General features: G+C 42.9%; 1 pseudogene; it reads left to right on the top strand.

Annotated features, from left to right (window-relative positions):
* Nucleotides 1-15,686, top strand: part of LOC132872348 (uncharacterized) — a 35,867-nt pseudogene extending 20,181 nt beyond the window's left edge.
* Nucleotides 15,687-18,719: the final 3,033 nt, after the last annotated feature.

Below are 18,719 nucleotides of genomic sequence, written 5' to 3'. Positions count from 1 at the left end.
CCCGACTTCATGGAGCACCTGGCTGCCATGGGCAGAGTACCCCCACAACACCCTGCAGTCATTGGCTACCAAGCTGTCGCCGTTCCAGTGCCAATTCGGGTTCCAGCCACCTCTGTTCCCGGACCAGGAGGAGGACGCGGGGGTGCCCTCGGTCAACCAATATGTGAGACGGTGTCACAAGACCTGGAGCAAGGTCAGGAGGACCCTCATCCAGACCTCCAGAACCAACCAGACTCAGGCCAACCGCCATAGAAGACCTGCCCACGCTGTCCGCCCTGGGCAGCGGGTTTGGCTGTCCACCAAGGACCTCCCGCTGCGGGTGGAGAACCGCAAGCTTGCTCCTCGCTACACTGGCCCCTTCAAGGTGGTGCGCAGGGTGAACCCTGTCGCCTACCGGCGCCAGTTGCCCCGGACTCTGAGGATCAACCCCACATTCCATGTTTCCCTGTTGCGGCCCGTACTGACGTCCACGTATGCCCCTGCCCCTAGGAATCCCCCACTCCCTGCATCTTCCAGGGTCAGACTGTGTTCACTGTGCATTGCCTGCTTGACTCCCGCCGGGTCCGCGGCGGGCTTCAATATCTGGTAGACTGGGAGGGCTATGGCCCTGAGGAACACTGTTGGGTCCCCGCCCGGGACATTTTAGAGAAAGGACTTTGTCGGGACTTCCATTCGGCCCATCCGGATCGCCCTGGAAATGTCAGGAGACGCTCCTGGGGGGGGGGGGTCCTGTTAGGACTGGGACTGTTTTGGCCTCTGGAGGCCGCTGTTATGTTTATCTTGTCATGTTTGTTTTGGCCTCTAGAGGCCACCACTGTTTTTTGTGTTTGTCTTGATTGCCTGTTTCCTGCCCCACCCTGTTCCTTAATTGTTTTGTGTATAAATACCCCTCTGTTTGTTCCCTTGTCACGGAGTCTTTATGCTATGCTGTTTTGTGCTAGTTTCCTCTGTCTCACATATCTTGCCTGTGCCCTTGTGTTTTTGATATTTTTTGCTTTCTTTGGACTTTGTACCTTTTTGATCTTCTGAGCGTTCAGTATTTTGCCTTTCCTTTTGTTTTTGGACATTTACCTTTGGATATTTTTATTTTGGTTTATCTTCTGAGCTTTTGGATTTTCTTTTTTCCATTGGATTGTATATAGTGTAAATAAACTGTTTTTTTGATACTCTACTTTCGCCTCACGCCCCTGCACTTGCGTCATCCCCCTGGTGGCCTAGTGGGGGTTTGCTGGATTATCACACCAGCGACCCGCGTTCGAATCACAGGAAAACCCTAACAAGTGCAATAGGCCTATAGTTATCTATACTAGTTAATTTACCAGTCTTATTTTTAGCTACAGGTACCAACAAGACAGATAACATTGATCCAGGAAGTATGCCATGCTTCATTAACCCAGAAAAGCATATAGCAAGTAACACAAACACTTTGACTAGCGTAATAGTGCATCTCAAAAAATTAGAATATTGTGAAAAAGTTCAATATTTTCCATCAGTTATTTAAAAAAGTGAAAATGTTATATATTATAGACTCATTACACATAAACTAAAATGTTTCAAGCATTTTTCTATTTTAATTTTAATCAGTATGGCATACAGTACAAAAACATTAAAAAAACCTTCTCAAAATATTAGAATATTTCATTTCGAGTTTGAGTAAAACAGTATGAACACAGTGTATCTCTCGGTCTAGTTCAGTACACACAACCACAATCATGGGGAAGACTGCTGACTTGACTGTTGTCCAGAAGATGATCACTGATGCCCTCCACAAGGAGGGTAAGCCACAAAAGGTCACTGCTGAAAAGGGTGGCTGGAAAAGGTGCACAAGCAACAGGGATGGCCGCAGTCTTGAGAGGATTGTCAAGAAAAGTTGATTCAAGAACTTGGGAGAGCTTCACAAGGAGTGGACTGAGGCTGGTGTCAGTGCATCAAGACCCATCACGAACAGACATCTTCAAGAAAGGGGATACAACTTTCACATTCCTAATATCAAGCTACTCCTGAGCCAGAGACAATGTCAGAAGTGTCTTATCTGGGCTAAGGAGAGAAAGAAATGGACTGTTGCTCAGTGGTCCAAAGTCCTCTTTTCAGATGAAAGTACATTTTACATTTAATTTGGAAATCATGGTTCTAGAGTCTGGAGGAAGAGTGGAGAGGCACAGAATCCAAGGTGTTTGAAGCCCAGTGTGAAGTTTCCACAGTCTGTGATGATTTGGGGTGCCGTGTCATCTGCTGGTGTTGGTCCACTGTATTTTATCAAGTCCAAAGTCAACACAGCCATCTACCAGGAGATTTTAGAGCACTTCATGCTTCCATCTGCTGACGAGCTTTTTGGAGATGCTGATTTCCTTTTCCAACAGGACTTAGCACCTACCCACAGTGCCAAAACTACTACCAAATGGTTTGCTGACCATGATATTACTGTGTTTGATTGGCCAGCCAACTTGCCTGACCTGAACCCCATAGAGAATCTATGGGGTATTGTCAAGAGGAAGATGAGAAACATCCGACCCAAAAATACAGATACGCTGAAGGCCACTATCAAAGCAACCTGGGGTTCAATAACACCTCAGCAGTGCCACAGACTGATCACCTCCATGCCACACCGCATTGATACAGTAATTCATGGTAAAGGAGCCCCAACCAAGTATTGAGTGTATAAATGAATATACTTTTCAGAAGTTGGACATTTCTGTATTGTAAATCCTTTTTTTGATTGATCTTAGGGAATATTCTAATAATTTGAGATACTGGATTTCTGGTTTTCATGAGCTATAAGCCATAATCATCAAAATTAAAACAAAAAAGGCTTTAAATATTTCACTTTACATGTAATGAATATAGAATATATGAAAGTTTACCTTTTTGAATTAAATTATGAAAAAAAGGAACTTTTTCATGGTATTCTAATTTTTTGAGATGCACTAGTATTTCAGATGTTTAGCTGTTATCTTATCCTGCCCACAGGCTTTGTTCATTTTCAGTTTCTCAATAACATAACGTACTTTATCTGGCCAGATGACTACCATCACTGTGTGGTATTTCACCTAAGTTAAACACATCACTCTTCACACAATTAAAAATGTTCTCATAGTGTCTCCTTCATAGCTCTGAAATGTTTTCAGGTTCAGTAATGCCATCAATACTAGCAGGCAGTGGCATTTTACTGTTGTTTTCCACCTTCACCTCCTTCCAGAACTCATATACATTATTAGTTCGTAACTTTTTCGCCATAGAATTCGCCCTCATAGTCTGCTCATTTCTTTTTATAAAACGCACAGCATATTTGAATCTAGCATTAGTCCGTACCTTGTGCTCACAGACTGGGCCATACCAAGGTTTGCCTGCTAAAGCCCATCTTCTAGAAGCATCTTTTACCTCCATATGAACTTCATGGACAGTCATTCCACCCTGGTCTCCCAATATGTTGTTTCACCATTTTTTTTTCTCAGTAGCTCACTTCCTTCAGCTAGACAATTCACAATTTTATCATATATTGCACACAGGTTATTATTGTGACTTACATTCTTACAGTTGATATTCCCACACATAATTGCATCAACAGGTAACTCAATATTTCTTAAGTACACATCAGTCTGTAACTTGTAATATTGCAGGTCAGCTTCTGTGAGCCTTACCCAGTCCAGAGTCTCACTTGGTCCATGGCTGTCATTGCAGACAAGCTCAGGTAGACCCTTGATATTAATAAACAGAGACAGGAATATGATCTGCTGTAACCAGACTATGTAAGATCTCAACCTCCTCTATACAATCATGTGCATCAAGCGTAGATATACAGTGGTCCAACCAGGATGTAGTGTGCCAAGCTTCACTCACATATGTATAACTATCAGCTGGCAGTAGTTCCTTAGTGGACAGAATAACCTTGTTATCTTTGCAGAATTGTGTCAGGTGTTGACCAAAAAGTGAGTTAGAGTCTGATACATCAGCATTCAGATCCCCCAAGACAAATATGGATGTACACTCACTTTCCCTTATATATGACCCTATAAAAGCAAGCTTATTCAAATACTCATCTTTATTTTTGTAACATTCATATGGAGTGTATACATTTAAAATGATAAAAACATTCTTATCATGCACCAACTTGATTCCTATGCACCAGTCCACACCTAACCTAATCACAGTGACCAATGGATCAAGTTTCTTGTGCCAGAATATGGCCACTCCTCCTGGGATCCTGCCACGCAGGATTCTGATGTTAAGGTCTGTCGTAGATTCCCCTGCCCCATGGAAATCATTATGCACAGTATTCACTTTGTCCAGGCCTTGAATAGCTAAAAAGTTCTCTTGCAAACACACCACATCAGCATTCTCAAAAAGCTTGTCAATAATAATGTGCTGGGCTCTCGCTCCAGCGCCCTGTCCAAGTCGCAGACCACAGGAGTTATAAGAGACAACTCTCATAGCAATTTATCATTGTTTATCGTGCATGGGAAGCCCTTGGCTCCGACGCACTCATCCCTGTGCCAAGTGGTGCTTTAACGCCTGCCCCTACTGCAGCCCTAGGCCTGCGATTCTCATAGAAGCACCTTACATAGGTCCCTTTTGGCCACAGCTGCGGCGCATACATCTCACCTACTTCCTTACACTCAACTGAAACTTTAAAAGAGCTATACCAAGTATACTCAGTGTTAATCTTCTGACAAGTCACATCTCTGGACAGTTGTTCTTTTAGACAACTGGCCAGAGTCTCTGAGTCTAAGTCAGGAGCAAGCTTTGTCACAAACACACTCACCAGCTTAGTTGTCACTGCATGTATGTTCCCCACAGCACCGGTTCCAGTTATGCCGTCGGTCTTCTTCTCTCTGGGAGGATTCATACTGGTCTTATTATGCACTGCTGCAGTAGATTGTTTCTCAAGACGTTGCTTATGCTTGCCATGCTTTAGTACATGGCTCCATGCAGGGGACATCGTCACATCACTCCCCCCACCAGCCGTTTGTTTGGTCTGGGTTTATCAGAATTGGAAACAGGTTTTCAAGGCGCTTTGCTAAGAGCGGCCATTTTAATCAGAACATGTATATGTGCATGCGCAGTGCGTGATTTGTTATGCTCTTACATTCATACAGTACGATGACAGTGACTAGCACCTCTATATGAGGTAGTAGCCACAGCAAAAACAATTTTGACCTTTTTGGTGACCTTGACTGGATGACCCCCAAAAAGTTGGAGGTTCTATTTGAGACCAATGCCCATCTATCCTGAAAGTTTCATGAAGATTGATCCAGCCATTTTCCCATAATCTCATCTCATTATCTCTAGCCACTTTATCCTATTCTACAGGGTCGCAGGCAAGCTGGAGCCTATCCCAGCTGACTACGGGCGAATGGCGGGGTACACCCTGGACAAGTCGCCAGGTCATCACAGGGCTGACACATAGACACAGACAACCATTCACACTCACATTTACACCTACAGTCAATTTAGAGTCACCAGTTAACCTAACCTGTATGTCTTTGGACTGTGGGGGAAACCGGAGCACCCAGAGGAAACCCACGCGGACACAGGGAGAACATGCAAACTCCACACAGAAAGGCCCTCGCTGGCCACGGGGCTCAAACCCGGACCTTCTTGCTGTGAGCCGACAGCGCGAACCACTACACCACCATGCTGCCTTTTCCCGTAATATCGTTAACAAAAAAACAAAGAAACCTGACCATAAACAATACCTTACCCGCTGGTGGACTCCATCCCAGGCGAGGTAATTACAATTTCTGAATGAGGTAACAGATGACATTTTATTTTATGGCACTTTTATACTTGGAAATGTGTGTCTAAAAATTTCATTCACTAGCCTAATACAAATACATCCATCATCTGCAACCGCTTATCCTGTACAGGGTCGCGGGCAAGCTGGAGCCTATCCCAGCTGACTATGGGCGAGAGGTAGGGTACACCCTGGACAAGTTGCCAAATCATCACAGGGCTGAAACAAGGAGACAAACAACCATTCACACTCACACCTACAGTCAATTTGGAGCCACCAATTAGCCTAATCTGCATGTCTTTGGACTGTGGGGGGAAACTGGAGCACCCAAAGGAAACCCACACAGACACAGGGAGAACATGCAAACTCCACACAGAAAGTCCCCCATCGGACACTGGGCTCGAACCCAGTGCTAACAACTACACCACCTTGCCATACAGTAGTCTATAAATGCAACCTACATTAGGGGAGACCCTAATGATTGAAATGTTTGAGAGGAAATTTACATGATATTGAAACAAAGTAAATGTAAAATACATTATGGAAAAGTATTAACTTTAGACAGACATAAATTTAAGGCTTAACATAACATAAATAAAACAATTCAGCATATTAAACATACAGCTGTGCTTGAAAGTTTGTGACCGCTTTAGAATTTTCTATACTTCTGCATAAATATGGCCAAACCTATGATGAAAACATCATCAGATTTTCACACAAGTCCTAAAAGTAGATAAAGAGAACCCAGTTAAACAAATGAGACAAAAATATTATACTTGGTCATTTATTTATTGAGGAAAATGATCCAATATTACATATTTGTGAGTGGCAAAAGTATGTGAACCTTTGCTTTCAGTATCTGGTGTGACCCCCTTGTGCAGCAATAACTGCAACTAAACGTTTCCGGTAACCGTTGATCAGTCCTGCACACTGGCTTGGAGGAATTTTAGCCCATTCCTCCATACAGAACAGCTTCAACTCTGGGATGTTGGTGGATTTCCTCACATGAATTGCTCGCTTCAGATCCTTCCACAACATTTCGATTGGATTAAGGTCACGACTTTGACTTGGCCATTCCAAAACATTATTCTTCTTTAACCATTCTTTGGTAGAACGACTTGTGTGCTTAGAATCGTTGTCTTGCTGCATGACCCACCTTCTCTTGAGATTCAGTTCATGGACAGATATCCTGAAATTTTCCTTTAGAATTTGCTGGTATAATTCAGAATTCATTGTTCAGTCAATGATGGCAAGCCGTCCTGGCCCAGATGTAGCAAAACGGGCCCAAACCATGATACTACCACCACCATGTTTCATAGATGGGATAAGGTTCTTATGCTGGAATGCAGTGTTTTCTTTTCTCCAAACATAACACTTCTCATTTAAACCAAAAAGTTCTATTTTGGTCTCATCCGTCCACAAAACATTTTTCCAAGAGCCTTCTGGCTTGTCCATGTGATCTTTAGCAAACTGCAGATGAGCAGCAATGTTTTTTGGAGAGCAGTGGCTTTTTCCTTGCAACCCTGGCATACACACCATTGTTGTTCAGTGTTCTCCTGATGGTGGACTCATGAACATTAACATTAGCCAATGTGAGAGAGGCCTTCAGTTACTTAGAAGTTACCCTGGGGTCCTTTGTGACCTCGCCAACTATTACACGCCTTGCTCTTGGAGTGATCTTTGTTGGTCGACCACTCCTTGGGAGGGTAACAATGGTCTTGAATTTCCTCCATTAGTACACAATCTGTTTGACTGTCGATTGGTGGAGTCCAAACTCTTTAGAGATGGTTTTGTAACCTTTTCCAGCCTGATGAGCATCAACAAAGCTTTTTCTGAGGTCCTCAGAAATCTCCTTTGTTCATGCCATGATACACTTCCACAAACATGTGTTGTGAAAATCAGGCTTTGATAGATCCCTGTTCTTTAAATAAAACAGGGTGCCCACTCATACCCGAGTTAATTTGAAGGTGAAATTAGAGTCAGGTGTTTCCAATCAATGGGATGACAACCCATTGATTGAAAACACCTGACTCTAATTTCACCTTCAAATTAACTGCTAATCCAAGAGGTTCACATACTTTTGCCACTCACAGACATGTAACATTGGCTCATTTTCCTCAATAAATAGATGACCAAGTATATTTTTGTCTCATTTGTTTAACTGGATTCTCTTTATCTACTTTTAGGACTTGTGTGAAAATCTGATGATGTTTTAGGTCATATTTATGCAGAAATATAGAAAATTCTAAAGGGTTCACAAACTTTCAAGCATCACTGTAATACAGTACTGTCATGTTTTAGATATCATTTACTTATTTAAACAAACAGTATTCATTTCATCATGCGAATTCTATTCATTTAATTCACAATAGAAACTTGTCTCATTCTACTTTTCAGAACTGAAAAACTTGCCCAATTTATAATGCCATCGACAGCAATCCAATAAAGGCACTAAATGGGAGCTAATTTTCCGCATGGATGAGGTGACATTTTTTAAGAATCTTCCAATCATCCATTCTCTGATTACCTCACAGATGTACTGAAACATTCATTCTTTCTTTTTCTATACTGCTTATCCTACTGAGCGGCCCTGGGTGCATTGGAGTCAATACCAGCTGACTCTACCTGGAGGAAACCCACTCAGGAGAACATGCAAACTCCATGTAGGAAGGCCCCAGTCAACTGGCAGGTTTGAATCCAGAACCTGCTTGCTGTGTGGCAACAGTCCTAACCACTGCACCACTGTGCTCCCCTGTACTGTACTGAAACAGTAGATTGAAGGTCCTGCAGAGATGAGTTTATAACAGTCTTTATTTGGTATATGGCCAACCAAAATAGCTTCTGAGAAATATTTGACAAGTTCACTGTGTCCCAATCATCAGTTCACAAGTGTATTGTGGAAGTGCTTCCACCTTTAGCAGCATGGTGCCATCTTTCATTAGTTGGTTTCCCATTTGTGAGAAGACAGCTACAGTGCTCAGCATAAATGAGTACACCCCTTTTGAAAAGTAACATTTTAAACAATATCTCAATGAACACAATTTCCAAAATGTTGACAAGACAAAGTTTAATATAACATCTGTTTAACTTATAACGTAAAAGTAAGGTTAATAATATAACTTAGGCTACATCCACACGACAACGGCAACGAGATTTTATTAAAAAAAATATCGCGTCCACATGGGCAACGGATCAGTAAAATATCAGATACATATGGCAACGCAAGGCTTGCTGAAAACTATGATATACACATGCCACACCTCTAGGGGCGCTGTAAGACGGGCCCATCGGCGACACCAGAACAATAGAAGAAGTAGATGCACACGCATAAACCCCTTCTTCTACCCGGTGTGAAGCACTGTCAGGAACAAACACACAACAAGAAGATCGCTGCGACTACGCAAGGAAATCGTGCCTTCTGTGTGTACAAATTAGTTTTATTAGTGTGCATAGTTTTATATAACTTAATTTTCTTATTGTGTGTGAACATTTTGAAAGACATTTTTATATAATTTATATAACTTTTTATATTGTGTGTGAACATTTTGAAAAGCAATCTTATCCAATAAAAAAAAGAAATTCAAGAAATGGTTCAGTTACTGGCGGCACGGTGGTGTAGTGGTTAGCGCTGTCGCCTCACAGCAAGAAGGTCCTGGGTTCGAGCCCCGGGGCCGGCGAGGGCCTTTCTGTGCGGAGTTTGCATGTTCTCCCCGTGTCCGCGTGGGTTTCCTCCGGGTGCTCCGGTTTCCCCCACAGTCCAAAGACATGCAGGTTAGGTTAACTGGTGACTCTAAATTGACCGTAGGTGTGAATGTGAGTCTGAATGGTTGTCTGTGTCTATGTGTCAGCCCTGTGATGACCTGGCGACTTGTCCAGGGTGTACCCCGCCTTTCGCCCGTAGTCAGCTGGGATAGGCTCCAGCTTGCCTGCGACCCTGTAGAAGGATAAAGCGGCTACAGATAATGTGATGTGTGTGTGTGTGATGTGGTTCAGTTACTTGTTTATTTAAAAGAAAAGCTGTATACGGATTTGTTGACTTCCTGTTTCCGGTTGAGAGTACGTAGTGCGCGAGTTTGCTGCCTCTTCTCCCCGGCGGTTTCTTTTTTTTTTTCTTTAACTGTGCTTCTGATTTTTGGCAACGTATTTCCATTTTTTTTCTTTTTGGTTAATTTCGGACTCTTCTTGCTTGGTTTTGACACCGGCTTTTTGCAATCACCTGTAGCTAACCCGCCTGTGAGCCCCCGCTTTTTTCCACCCGCTTGACTTCAGCAGTGGTGAGTGAGTTTCCATCTTTCACCACGCTGTTGTCTGTTTTATGTGCTGGTTAGTCAAATTGCTTCCCTGCACTGTACTCTGGGTGTGGAACCGCTGGTGTTTTGGCTACATTTATAAGCGGTGTTAGGATAGGTGGCTTTGCACCTTACATTGGACTGCGTCTGTACATCTGTTTTTGGATTGTGACTGTGGGTCTGGGTATTGATTTTGTGGCCTGGCTTTTACCCATGTTTTACACCTACTCGCCGGAGGAATTAAAAAGCCTTAGTGCGCGGCACCGCTTGGATTCCGCGGTATTTAATCTGTGCCACTCTATTGGAATCGCGCGCCGCCCTCGGTATATTCAGCACTCTCCGACTGCTCATTATGCTTCGGAGTCTTCCATACCCATCATATGGACTCACAATCGGATTGCCAAGGTCAACAAGTACACTCATGGAGTTAATCACGGTGTTCTTCGCTCACTTGGGAAACTGCAAGGTTCTGCTGTCTCAGGATTGTCACCTGTGTTTCCTGCGAAGATTGGCCTTTTAAACTCCCGCTCCATCACCAACAAAGCGTCACTCATTAATGACCTAATTATCCAAAAGACCCTGGACATACTTCTGCTGGTGGAAACATGGCAACAGGCTGAGGACTATCTACATTTAAATATGTCTTCACCATTTGGATACACATTTTTCGAAGCCCCGTCTCACAGGGAAGGGTGGAGGTCTAGCTGCAGTTTTCCGATGTGGTTTGAAACTTAGAGATTTTTTTTCATGATGTTACATCCTGTGAATATCTGGCTTTGAAAACCTCCACTCCCACACCGTTGTTGCGAATCTTAATCTGTCGACCTCCCAAATCATCACCATCTCTTTTTCTGTCTGAACTGAATGAACTGCTAACTGTAGCCTCATCTGTCTGTACTGCTGTCATTCTTCTGGGTTACTTTAACATTCATGTTGATATTAGTTGCTCCCTTACTGATGAGCTCTTGACTGTCTTTGAATGTTTTGGTTTAACTCAGCATGTTGACTTTCCCACACATAATCATGGTCATATACTTGACTTGCTTTGCTCTACTGGTACAAAAATTGTATCTGTATCGGGTTCTGATGTAGGTTTTACTGACCACAAGTTGATTGAGTGTTGTCTCAGTGTGCCTTCTTCTAAACTTCCTCTGCGTTCTACTGTCTCTTTCTGTAATCTTTCTTCTATTGATGTGCATTCTTTCTCTCCTCTCTTCTTTTTGTAAATTTGCTGAGGTTTCCTCTCCTGATGATACAGTTGCTATTTACAATAATACTATATCTAACACACTTAACACTTTCGCTCCCCTTAAAACTAGACAGGTCTCTGCAAATCGTGCCTCTCCTTGGTTCACTTCTGAGCTTAGGGCCATGAAGGCCAAGGGAAGGCGGCTAGAGCGCCTTTATAAGAAAACTGGCCTTACTATTCATCTTTCACTCTTCTCTGAACACATTGCAAAGTATAAGGATGCTCTTAATGCTGCCCGATCCTCCTATTATGCTAACATCATTAAGAATGGCAATCATAGACCCCAAACTCTGTTTAATACAATAAATAAACTTCTTCAGCCTCCTTCCTCAACCATTCCTAGTTCTCCTGCTCGGTGTCAGGCATTTTTGGATTTTTTCAAGGATAAAATTGTCAGTATTTACCAACACTTTCATTCTGAAATTCATTCTTCTGTCCCGCTAGTAGCTCTTTCTCATAAAGCTGACTGCTGTCTCTCTGCTTTCTCTCCTGTTGATTCTTCTAAAGTATCGGAAATTATGTCTAAGTCCTCCTCATGTCTGTTGGACCCTGCACCCACTGCACTTCTTAAATCTTGTGCATCTGCTATCTCCCCTTATATTGCTCATTTGATTAATCAGTGTTTTGCTTTAGGCACTGTTCCCATCTCCCTCAAAATTGCTTCAGTTACACCAATACTAAAGAAACCTGGTCTAGATTCTCTTTCACTGTCCAATTACAGACCCATTTCAAATCTCCCTTTCTTAGCTAAAGTAATGGAGAGAGTTGTAGCCTCTCAACTTCATACTTTCTTTGCTCATAATGATCTCTATGAACCCTTTCAGTCAGGCTTTCGCAATATGCATAGCACTGAATCTGCTCTCTTAAGAGTTGTTAATGACCTCCTGCTCTCAACTGATGCTGGTCATCTCAATGTCCTTGTTCTCTTAGACCTCACAGCTGCCTTTGACACCATACATCATGAGAGACTCATTTCCAGACTATCTTCTTTTGGTATTACTGGCTTAGCTTTATCCCGGTTTCAGTCATATCTAGCAAACAGGCAACAGTTTATTTCTATTGGTGTTCATAAATCATCCACTGCTACTGTTGCTCAAGGTGTGCCTCAGGGTTCTGTCCTTGGTCCCCTTCTTTTTATATGTTTCTCCTATAGGCCAGATTATTCCTAACTATGGCCTTAAAGGAACAGTCCACCGTATTTCCATAATGAAATATGCTCTTATCGGAATTGAGACGAGATGCTCCGTACCTGTCCGAGCTTTGCGCGACCTCCCAGTCAGTCAGACGCAGTCAGACGCGCTGTCACTCCTGTTAGCAATGTAGCTAGGCTCAGCATGGCCAACGGTATTTTTTGGGGCTGTAGTTAGATGTGACCAAACTCTTCCACGTTTTTCCTGTTTACATAGGTTTATATGACCAGTGATATGAAACAAGTTCAGTTACACAAATTGAAACGTAGCGATTTTCTATGCTATGGAAAGTCCGCACTATAATGACAGGCGTACTAACACCTTCTGCGCGCTTCGGCAGCGCATTGATACGGAGCTCAGATATCAATGCGCTGCCGAAGCACATCACGCCTGTTTTACAGCAACTGCACTGGTTGCCAGTTATCTCTCGGATCAAATACAAAATCCTGCTTTTAACCTATAAAGCTCTTCATGGTTTCGCTCCTTCCTATCTATGTGAGCTAATTCATTTGTACTGTCCCTCCCGCTCCCTCAAATCTTCTGTCTGTGGACTTCTGACTGTTCCACGTTTTAAACTGACATCTATGGGTGGCAGATCATTTATTGCTGCTCCTAAACTTTGGAACTCGTTACCACAATCACTTCGTGACTGTTCCACTCTCTCTTCCTTCAAAGCCAACTTGAAAACTTTTCTCTTTACCTCACACTATTCTTCCTAGTTTTTTTTTTTTGGTGGTAATTCTTTTGTAAAGCGTCCTTGGGTTTGTGAAAGGCGCTATATAAATTGAACTTATTATTATTATGTATACAAAAGTGAATGCAATGCAGTGGTTCATACAAAACAGCGAGAGTGCTGCTTGTTCGAGTCATGTGGTTGTGACGTCATCGTAAACAAATCCGTTCTACTCATCCAGACGACTTCGCAACGGCGCCGTTGCCAGATTTTTCCACTCTGGAACCCGTTCTCAAAAAATATCGTTGTGGGGCACCCAAAACACCGGTGCTGTGTGGACACCAGGCCGAAACGATAAACAATTTTATCAGATTCACCTGAATCCGTTGCCGTGTGGACAGGGCCTTAGATTACACATTTTTTTCAGTTTTACTCAAATTAGGGTGGTGCAAAAATGAGTACACCCCACAACAAAAACTACTACATCTAGTACTTTGTATGGCCTCCATGATTTTTAATGACAGCACCAAGTCTTCTAGGCATGGAATGAACAAGTTGGTGACATTTTTGCAACGTCAGTCTTTTTCCATTCTTCAACAATGACCTCTTTTAGTGACTGGATGCTGAATGGAGAGTGATGCTCAACTTTTCTCTTCAGAATTCCCCAAAGAAAATAATTTATTTACGCCACAAAGGTGAAGGCTACAAGAAGATCAGCAAAGCTTTACTTATCAGTCAGAATACTGTAGCAAAAATGGTACAAAAATTTAAGAAAGATGGAACTGCAACCATCTCACAGAGACGTCCAAGTCGTCCACGGAAGTTAACACCTCGACAGGAGCGTCTTCTGATGAGAAGGGTTGAAGAAAATCGGCATGCAAGTTCACTGCAGTTATCTAAAGTAGAAAGTCAAACTGGGGTGACTATTTCCTCTGACACAATACGGTGTACACTGCAGAGGAATGGCATGCATGGATGCCATCCACGAAAGAAGCCCACCTAGAGTTTGCCAGGGCCAATGCTGACAAAGATGAAGACTACTGGGACTCTATACTCTGGAGTGATGAGACCAAGATAAATGTTTTTGGAACTGATGGCTTCAAAACTGTATGGCGTCGCAAAGGTGAGGAATACAAAGAAAAATGCATGGTGCCTACAGTGAAACATGGTGGTGGCAGTGTCCTTATGTGGGGCTGCATGAGTGCTGCTGGTGTCAGGGAGCTGCATTTCATTGATGGCATTATGAATTCACAGATGTATTGCTCTATACTGAAAGAGAAGATGCTACCATCACTCCGTGCCCTTGGTCGTTGTGCACTTTTCCAACAAGACTAAACACACATCTAAGGCCACTGTTGGATTTCTGAAGAAGAACAGGGTGAAAGTGATTCAGTGGCCAAGTATGTCTCCTGATCTGAACCCAATCGAACACCTATGGGGAATTCTGAAGAGACAAGTTGAGCATCACTCTCCATTCAGCATCCAATCACTAAAAGAGGTCATTGTTGAAGAATGGAAAAAGATTGGATGTTGCAAAATGTCGCCAACTTGTTCATTCCATGCCTTGAAGACTTGGTGCTGTCATTAAAAATCATGGATGCCATACAAAGTACTAGATGTAGTAGTTTTTGTTGTGGGGTGTACTCATTTTTGCACCACCCTAATTTGAGTAAAACTGAAAAAATGTGTAATCTAAGTTATATTATTAATCTTACTTTCACGTTATAAGTTAAACAGATGCTATGTTAAACTTTGTCTTGTCAACATTTTGGAAATTGTTTGTGTTCACTGAGATATTGTTTAAAATGTTACTTTTCAAAGGGGGTGTACTCATTTACGCTGAGCACTTTACTTCTGCTGCTTTCAGCACAATGTGTGGCATGGAAGGAGTTATTGGTGCCATCGATAGAAGCCACTTCAACATACAGAGACCATACGTCAGAGGTGGAGACTACTTAAATAGAAAGAATTATTACTCAATTGTTCTTCCTGGGAGGGTGGATGAGAGGGGGAGTTTCTGCAACATCTTTGTTAGAAGTAAGGTTCATGATGCAAGGATATTGAGGAAATCAAGGTCCTGTGAAAGATGGAAGGGGGAAAAATGGGAAGGTTCATGCTGCTCAGGGATAGTGCCTACATTGGCCAAGCCTACCCTTTCATCACTTCTTCAGAGCATGACAATGGTGTTCTGACCATACAGTGTATAACTCACTGCATCACTAATAACTGCATAATCCAAGAATAAGCTGTGGGAAGGTAGGTGTTAGAACAGTTATTCGGGAGACTAAAATGTAAATGGAGGAGGGTGAGAGATCTCCTGAACCAGGGTCAAACCATCAGGAGAAACAAACCAGGAAAATATTTTAAAAAATTGGGGAAAGGGGCCCCGATGGCCACTCATATTGGCACATTTTCCAATTACATAGATAAACCTCCCATAAAGGCACAATACAATGCACTGCCACTGCCCAAAAAGCCCATAAGTGGGGTCCCTTCTCGCTACCCTGTGACAGATGGATATCATTGGTTAGGACAATCAGCTAGCTACCTGTAACTGTCATACATACAATGAAACTGTATGACAGTTATATTTAGTTTCATACACTGTCATTGCAGTGCAATGAAACTAAATATAAAAACTTTTAGCCTGCATATTCATAGATTGTATGAACTGGTGTGTGTGTATATATACACACACACACACACACACACACACACACACACACACACACACACAGCTAGGTCCATAAAGGTCCATTTGGACAGAGACAACATTTTTCTAATTTTGGTTCTGTACATTACCACAATGGATTTTGAACAAAACAATTCAGATGCAGTTGAAGTTCAGACTTTCAGCTTTAATTCAGTGGGTTGAACAAAATGATTGCATAAAAATGTGAGGAACTAAAGCATTTTTTAAACACAATCCCTTCATTTCAGGGGCTCAAAAGTAATTGGACAAATTAAATAATTGTAAATAAAATGTTCATTTCTAATACTTGGTTGAAAACCCTTTGTTGGCAATGACTGCCTGAAGTCTTGAACTCATGGACATCACCAGATGCTGTGTTTCCTCCTTTTTAATGCTCTGCCAGGCCTTTACTGCAGCGGTTTTCAGTTGCTGTTTGTTTGTGGGCCTTTCTTTCTGAAGTTTAGTCTTTAACAAGTGAAATGCATGCTCAATTGGGTTGAGATCAGGTGACTGACTTGGCCATTCAAGAATATTCCACTTCTTTGCTTTAATAAACTCTGGGGTTGCTTTGGCTTTATGTTTTGGGTCATTGTCCATCTGTATTATGAAACGCCGACCAATCAGTTTGGCTGCATTTGAGCACACAGTATGTCTCTGAATACTTCAGAATTCATCCGGCTGCTTCTGTCCTGTGTCACATCATCAATAAACACTAGTGACCCAGTGCCACTGGCAGCCATGCATGCCCAAGCCATCACACTGCCTCCGCCGTGTTTTACAGATGTGGTATGCTTTGGATCATGAGCTGTACCACACCTTCACCATACATTTTTCTTTAAATCATTCTGGTAGAGGTTGATCTTGGTTTCATCTGTCCAAAGAATGTTCTTCCAGAACTGTGCTGGCTTTTTTAGATGTTTTTTTAGGAAAGTCCAATCTAGCCTTTTTATTCTTGAGGCTTATGAGTGGCTCGCACCGTGCAGTGATCCCTCTGTATTTACTTTCATGCAGTCTTCTCTTTATGGTAGATTTGGATATTGAGACGCCTACCTCCTGGAGAGTGTTGTTCACTTGGTTGGCTGTTGTGAAGGGGTTTCTCTTCACCATGGAAATTATTCTGCGATCATCCACCACTGTTGTCTTCTGTGGGTGTCCAAGTCTTTTTGCATTGATGAGTTCACCAGTTCTTTCTTTCTTTCTTTCTTTCTTTCTTTCTTTCTTTCTTTCTCAGGATGTACCAGACTGTAGATTTTGCCACTCCTAATATTGTAGCAATTTCTCGGATGGATTTTTTCTGTTTTCGCAGTTTAAGGATGGCTTGTTTCACCTGCATGGAGAGCTCCTTTGACTGCATGTTTTCTTCACAGCAAAATCTTCCAAATGCAAACACCACACCTCAAATCAACTCCAGGCCTTTTATCTGCTTAATTGAGAATGACATAACGAAGGAATTGCCCACACCTGCCCATGAAATAGCCTTTGAGTCAATTGTCCAATTACTTTTGGTCCCTTTAAAAACAGGGTGGCACATGTTAAGGAGCTGAAACTCTGATGAGAAATGGGCTACTGGAACAAGACATCGATGGACGAGGACAGAAAATACGGATTTGCTGGAATGCTACTATACAAGCAATCCCAGAGAGAGAGGATACATGCAGCAAATGTGGGACCATTGGATACTTTGAAACCCACAATCAAGGCTAACAAAGAAACAGCTATTAGCCCAGTGTTCCAACATCCGTAATCGAAATCTACTATCACAACTAGAGATTAATGAAATACAACGATGCTACGGCAAGGGGGAGCCAGGAAGACAGGTCAGCGGGGAGATGTCATCATCCCCACAACCAGAGATTGGGTACCAGGCCCCAACAGCCTCAACATAAGAGCTGCTGACTTGAGAAGGAAGATCGTGACCCAACTGGAAACCTGGAGCCCCCGACGAATACCGAAGCTGAGTTGCCAAGTACCTTCAGGAGATCTACTAGTAGATGTGAATGCTGCTCTCACAAGAACCATCACTGAGACCAACAAGCTGATACACAGTACAGCAACAGTAATCATGGAGATGCTTGGACACAAGGTGGGCTCGGGACATAACAAACAGTATCCACCATGGAAGAGACGATTAGAGGCCAAGATAAAGGCAGCATGGAGAGAAGTTAGCCAGCTAGCTGAACTACAGAAAGGGAACATGGTGAATAAAGGGGCGCCCAGGAAGTACAACTCACTCTCCATACCAGAGGCACTCGAAACTGCCAAACAGCGACTAACAGCTCTGGCCACCCGGTTGAAGAGATACACCAAGGAGGGAGAGGCCAGGAGAATAAACAAGCTGTTCTCCACTGAACCAGCCAAGGTGTACTCTCAGTGGCAGGGGAACAACAACCGGTCAGACCCACCAAGAGCTGAGGTGGAAAAATACTGGAAAGATATATGGGAAAGAAAGGCATCACACAACACCAATGCCCAATGGTTAGTGGACCTAAGAGCTGACCACAGCAACCTCCCAGAACAAGAACCAGTAACCATCTCAATGGCAGACGTCCAAGAAAAAGAGTGTCAAAGATGAAGAGCTGGACAGCACCAGGCCCCGATATGATCCATACATACTGGTTGAAGAAGCTAACTGCACTCCATGAACACCTAGCAGCACAGATGAACCAGCTGCTGAGGGATGGGACCCACCCAGAATGGCTAACCCAAGGCAGGATAGTCCTAATCATGAAGGACCTCCAGAAGGGACCCATCCCATCCAACTACCGGGATGCTGCCGTCATCCAATTACCTGTTTCTGCACAACATGGAAGGCCCTGTCAGGCATCATTGCGGCAAAAATGAGTAAGCATGTGGCTCAATACATGAGCGAGGCACAGAAAGGAATTGGCAGTAACA

This window comes from Neoarius graeffei, chromosome 24 (assembly GCF_027579695.1).
Source record: "Neoarius graeffei isolate fNeoGra1 chromosome 24, fNeoGra1.pri, whole genome shotgun sequence".
In the NCBI taxonomy this organism is placed as follows: Eukaryota; Metazoa; Chordata; class Actinopteri; order Siluriformes; family Ariidae; genus Neoarius; species Neoarius graeffei.
The sequence above is the reverse complement of the archived record's forward strand: the minus strand, read 5'-3'. Positions and strand labels throughout refer to the sequence as shown.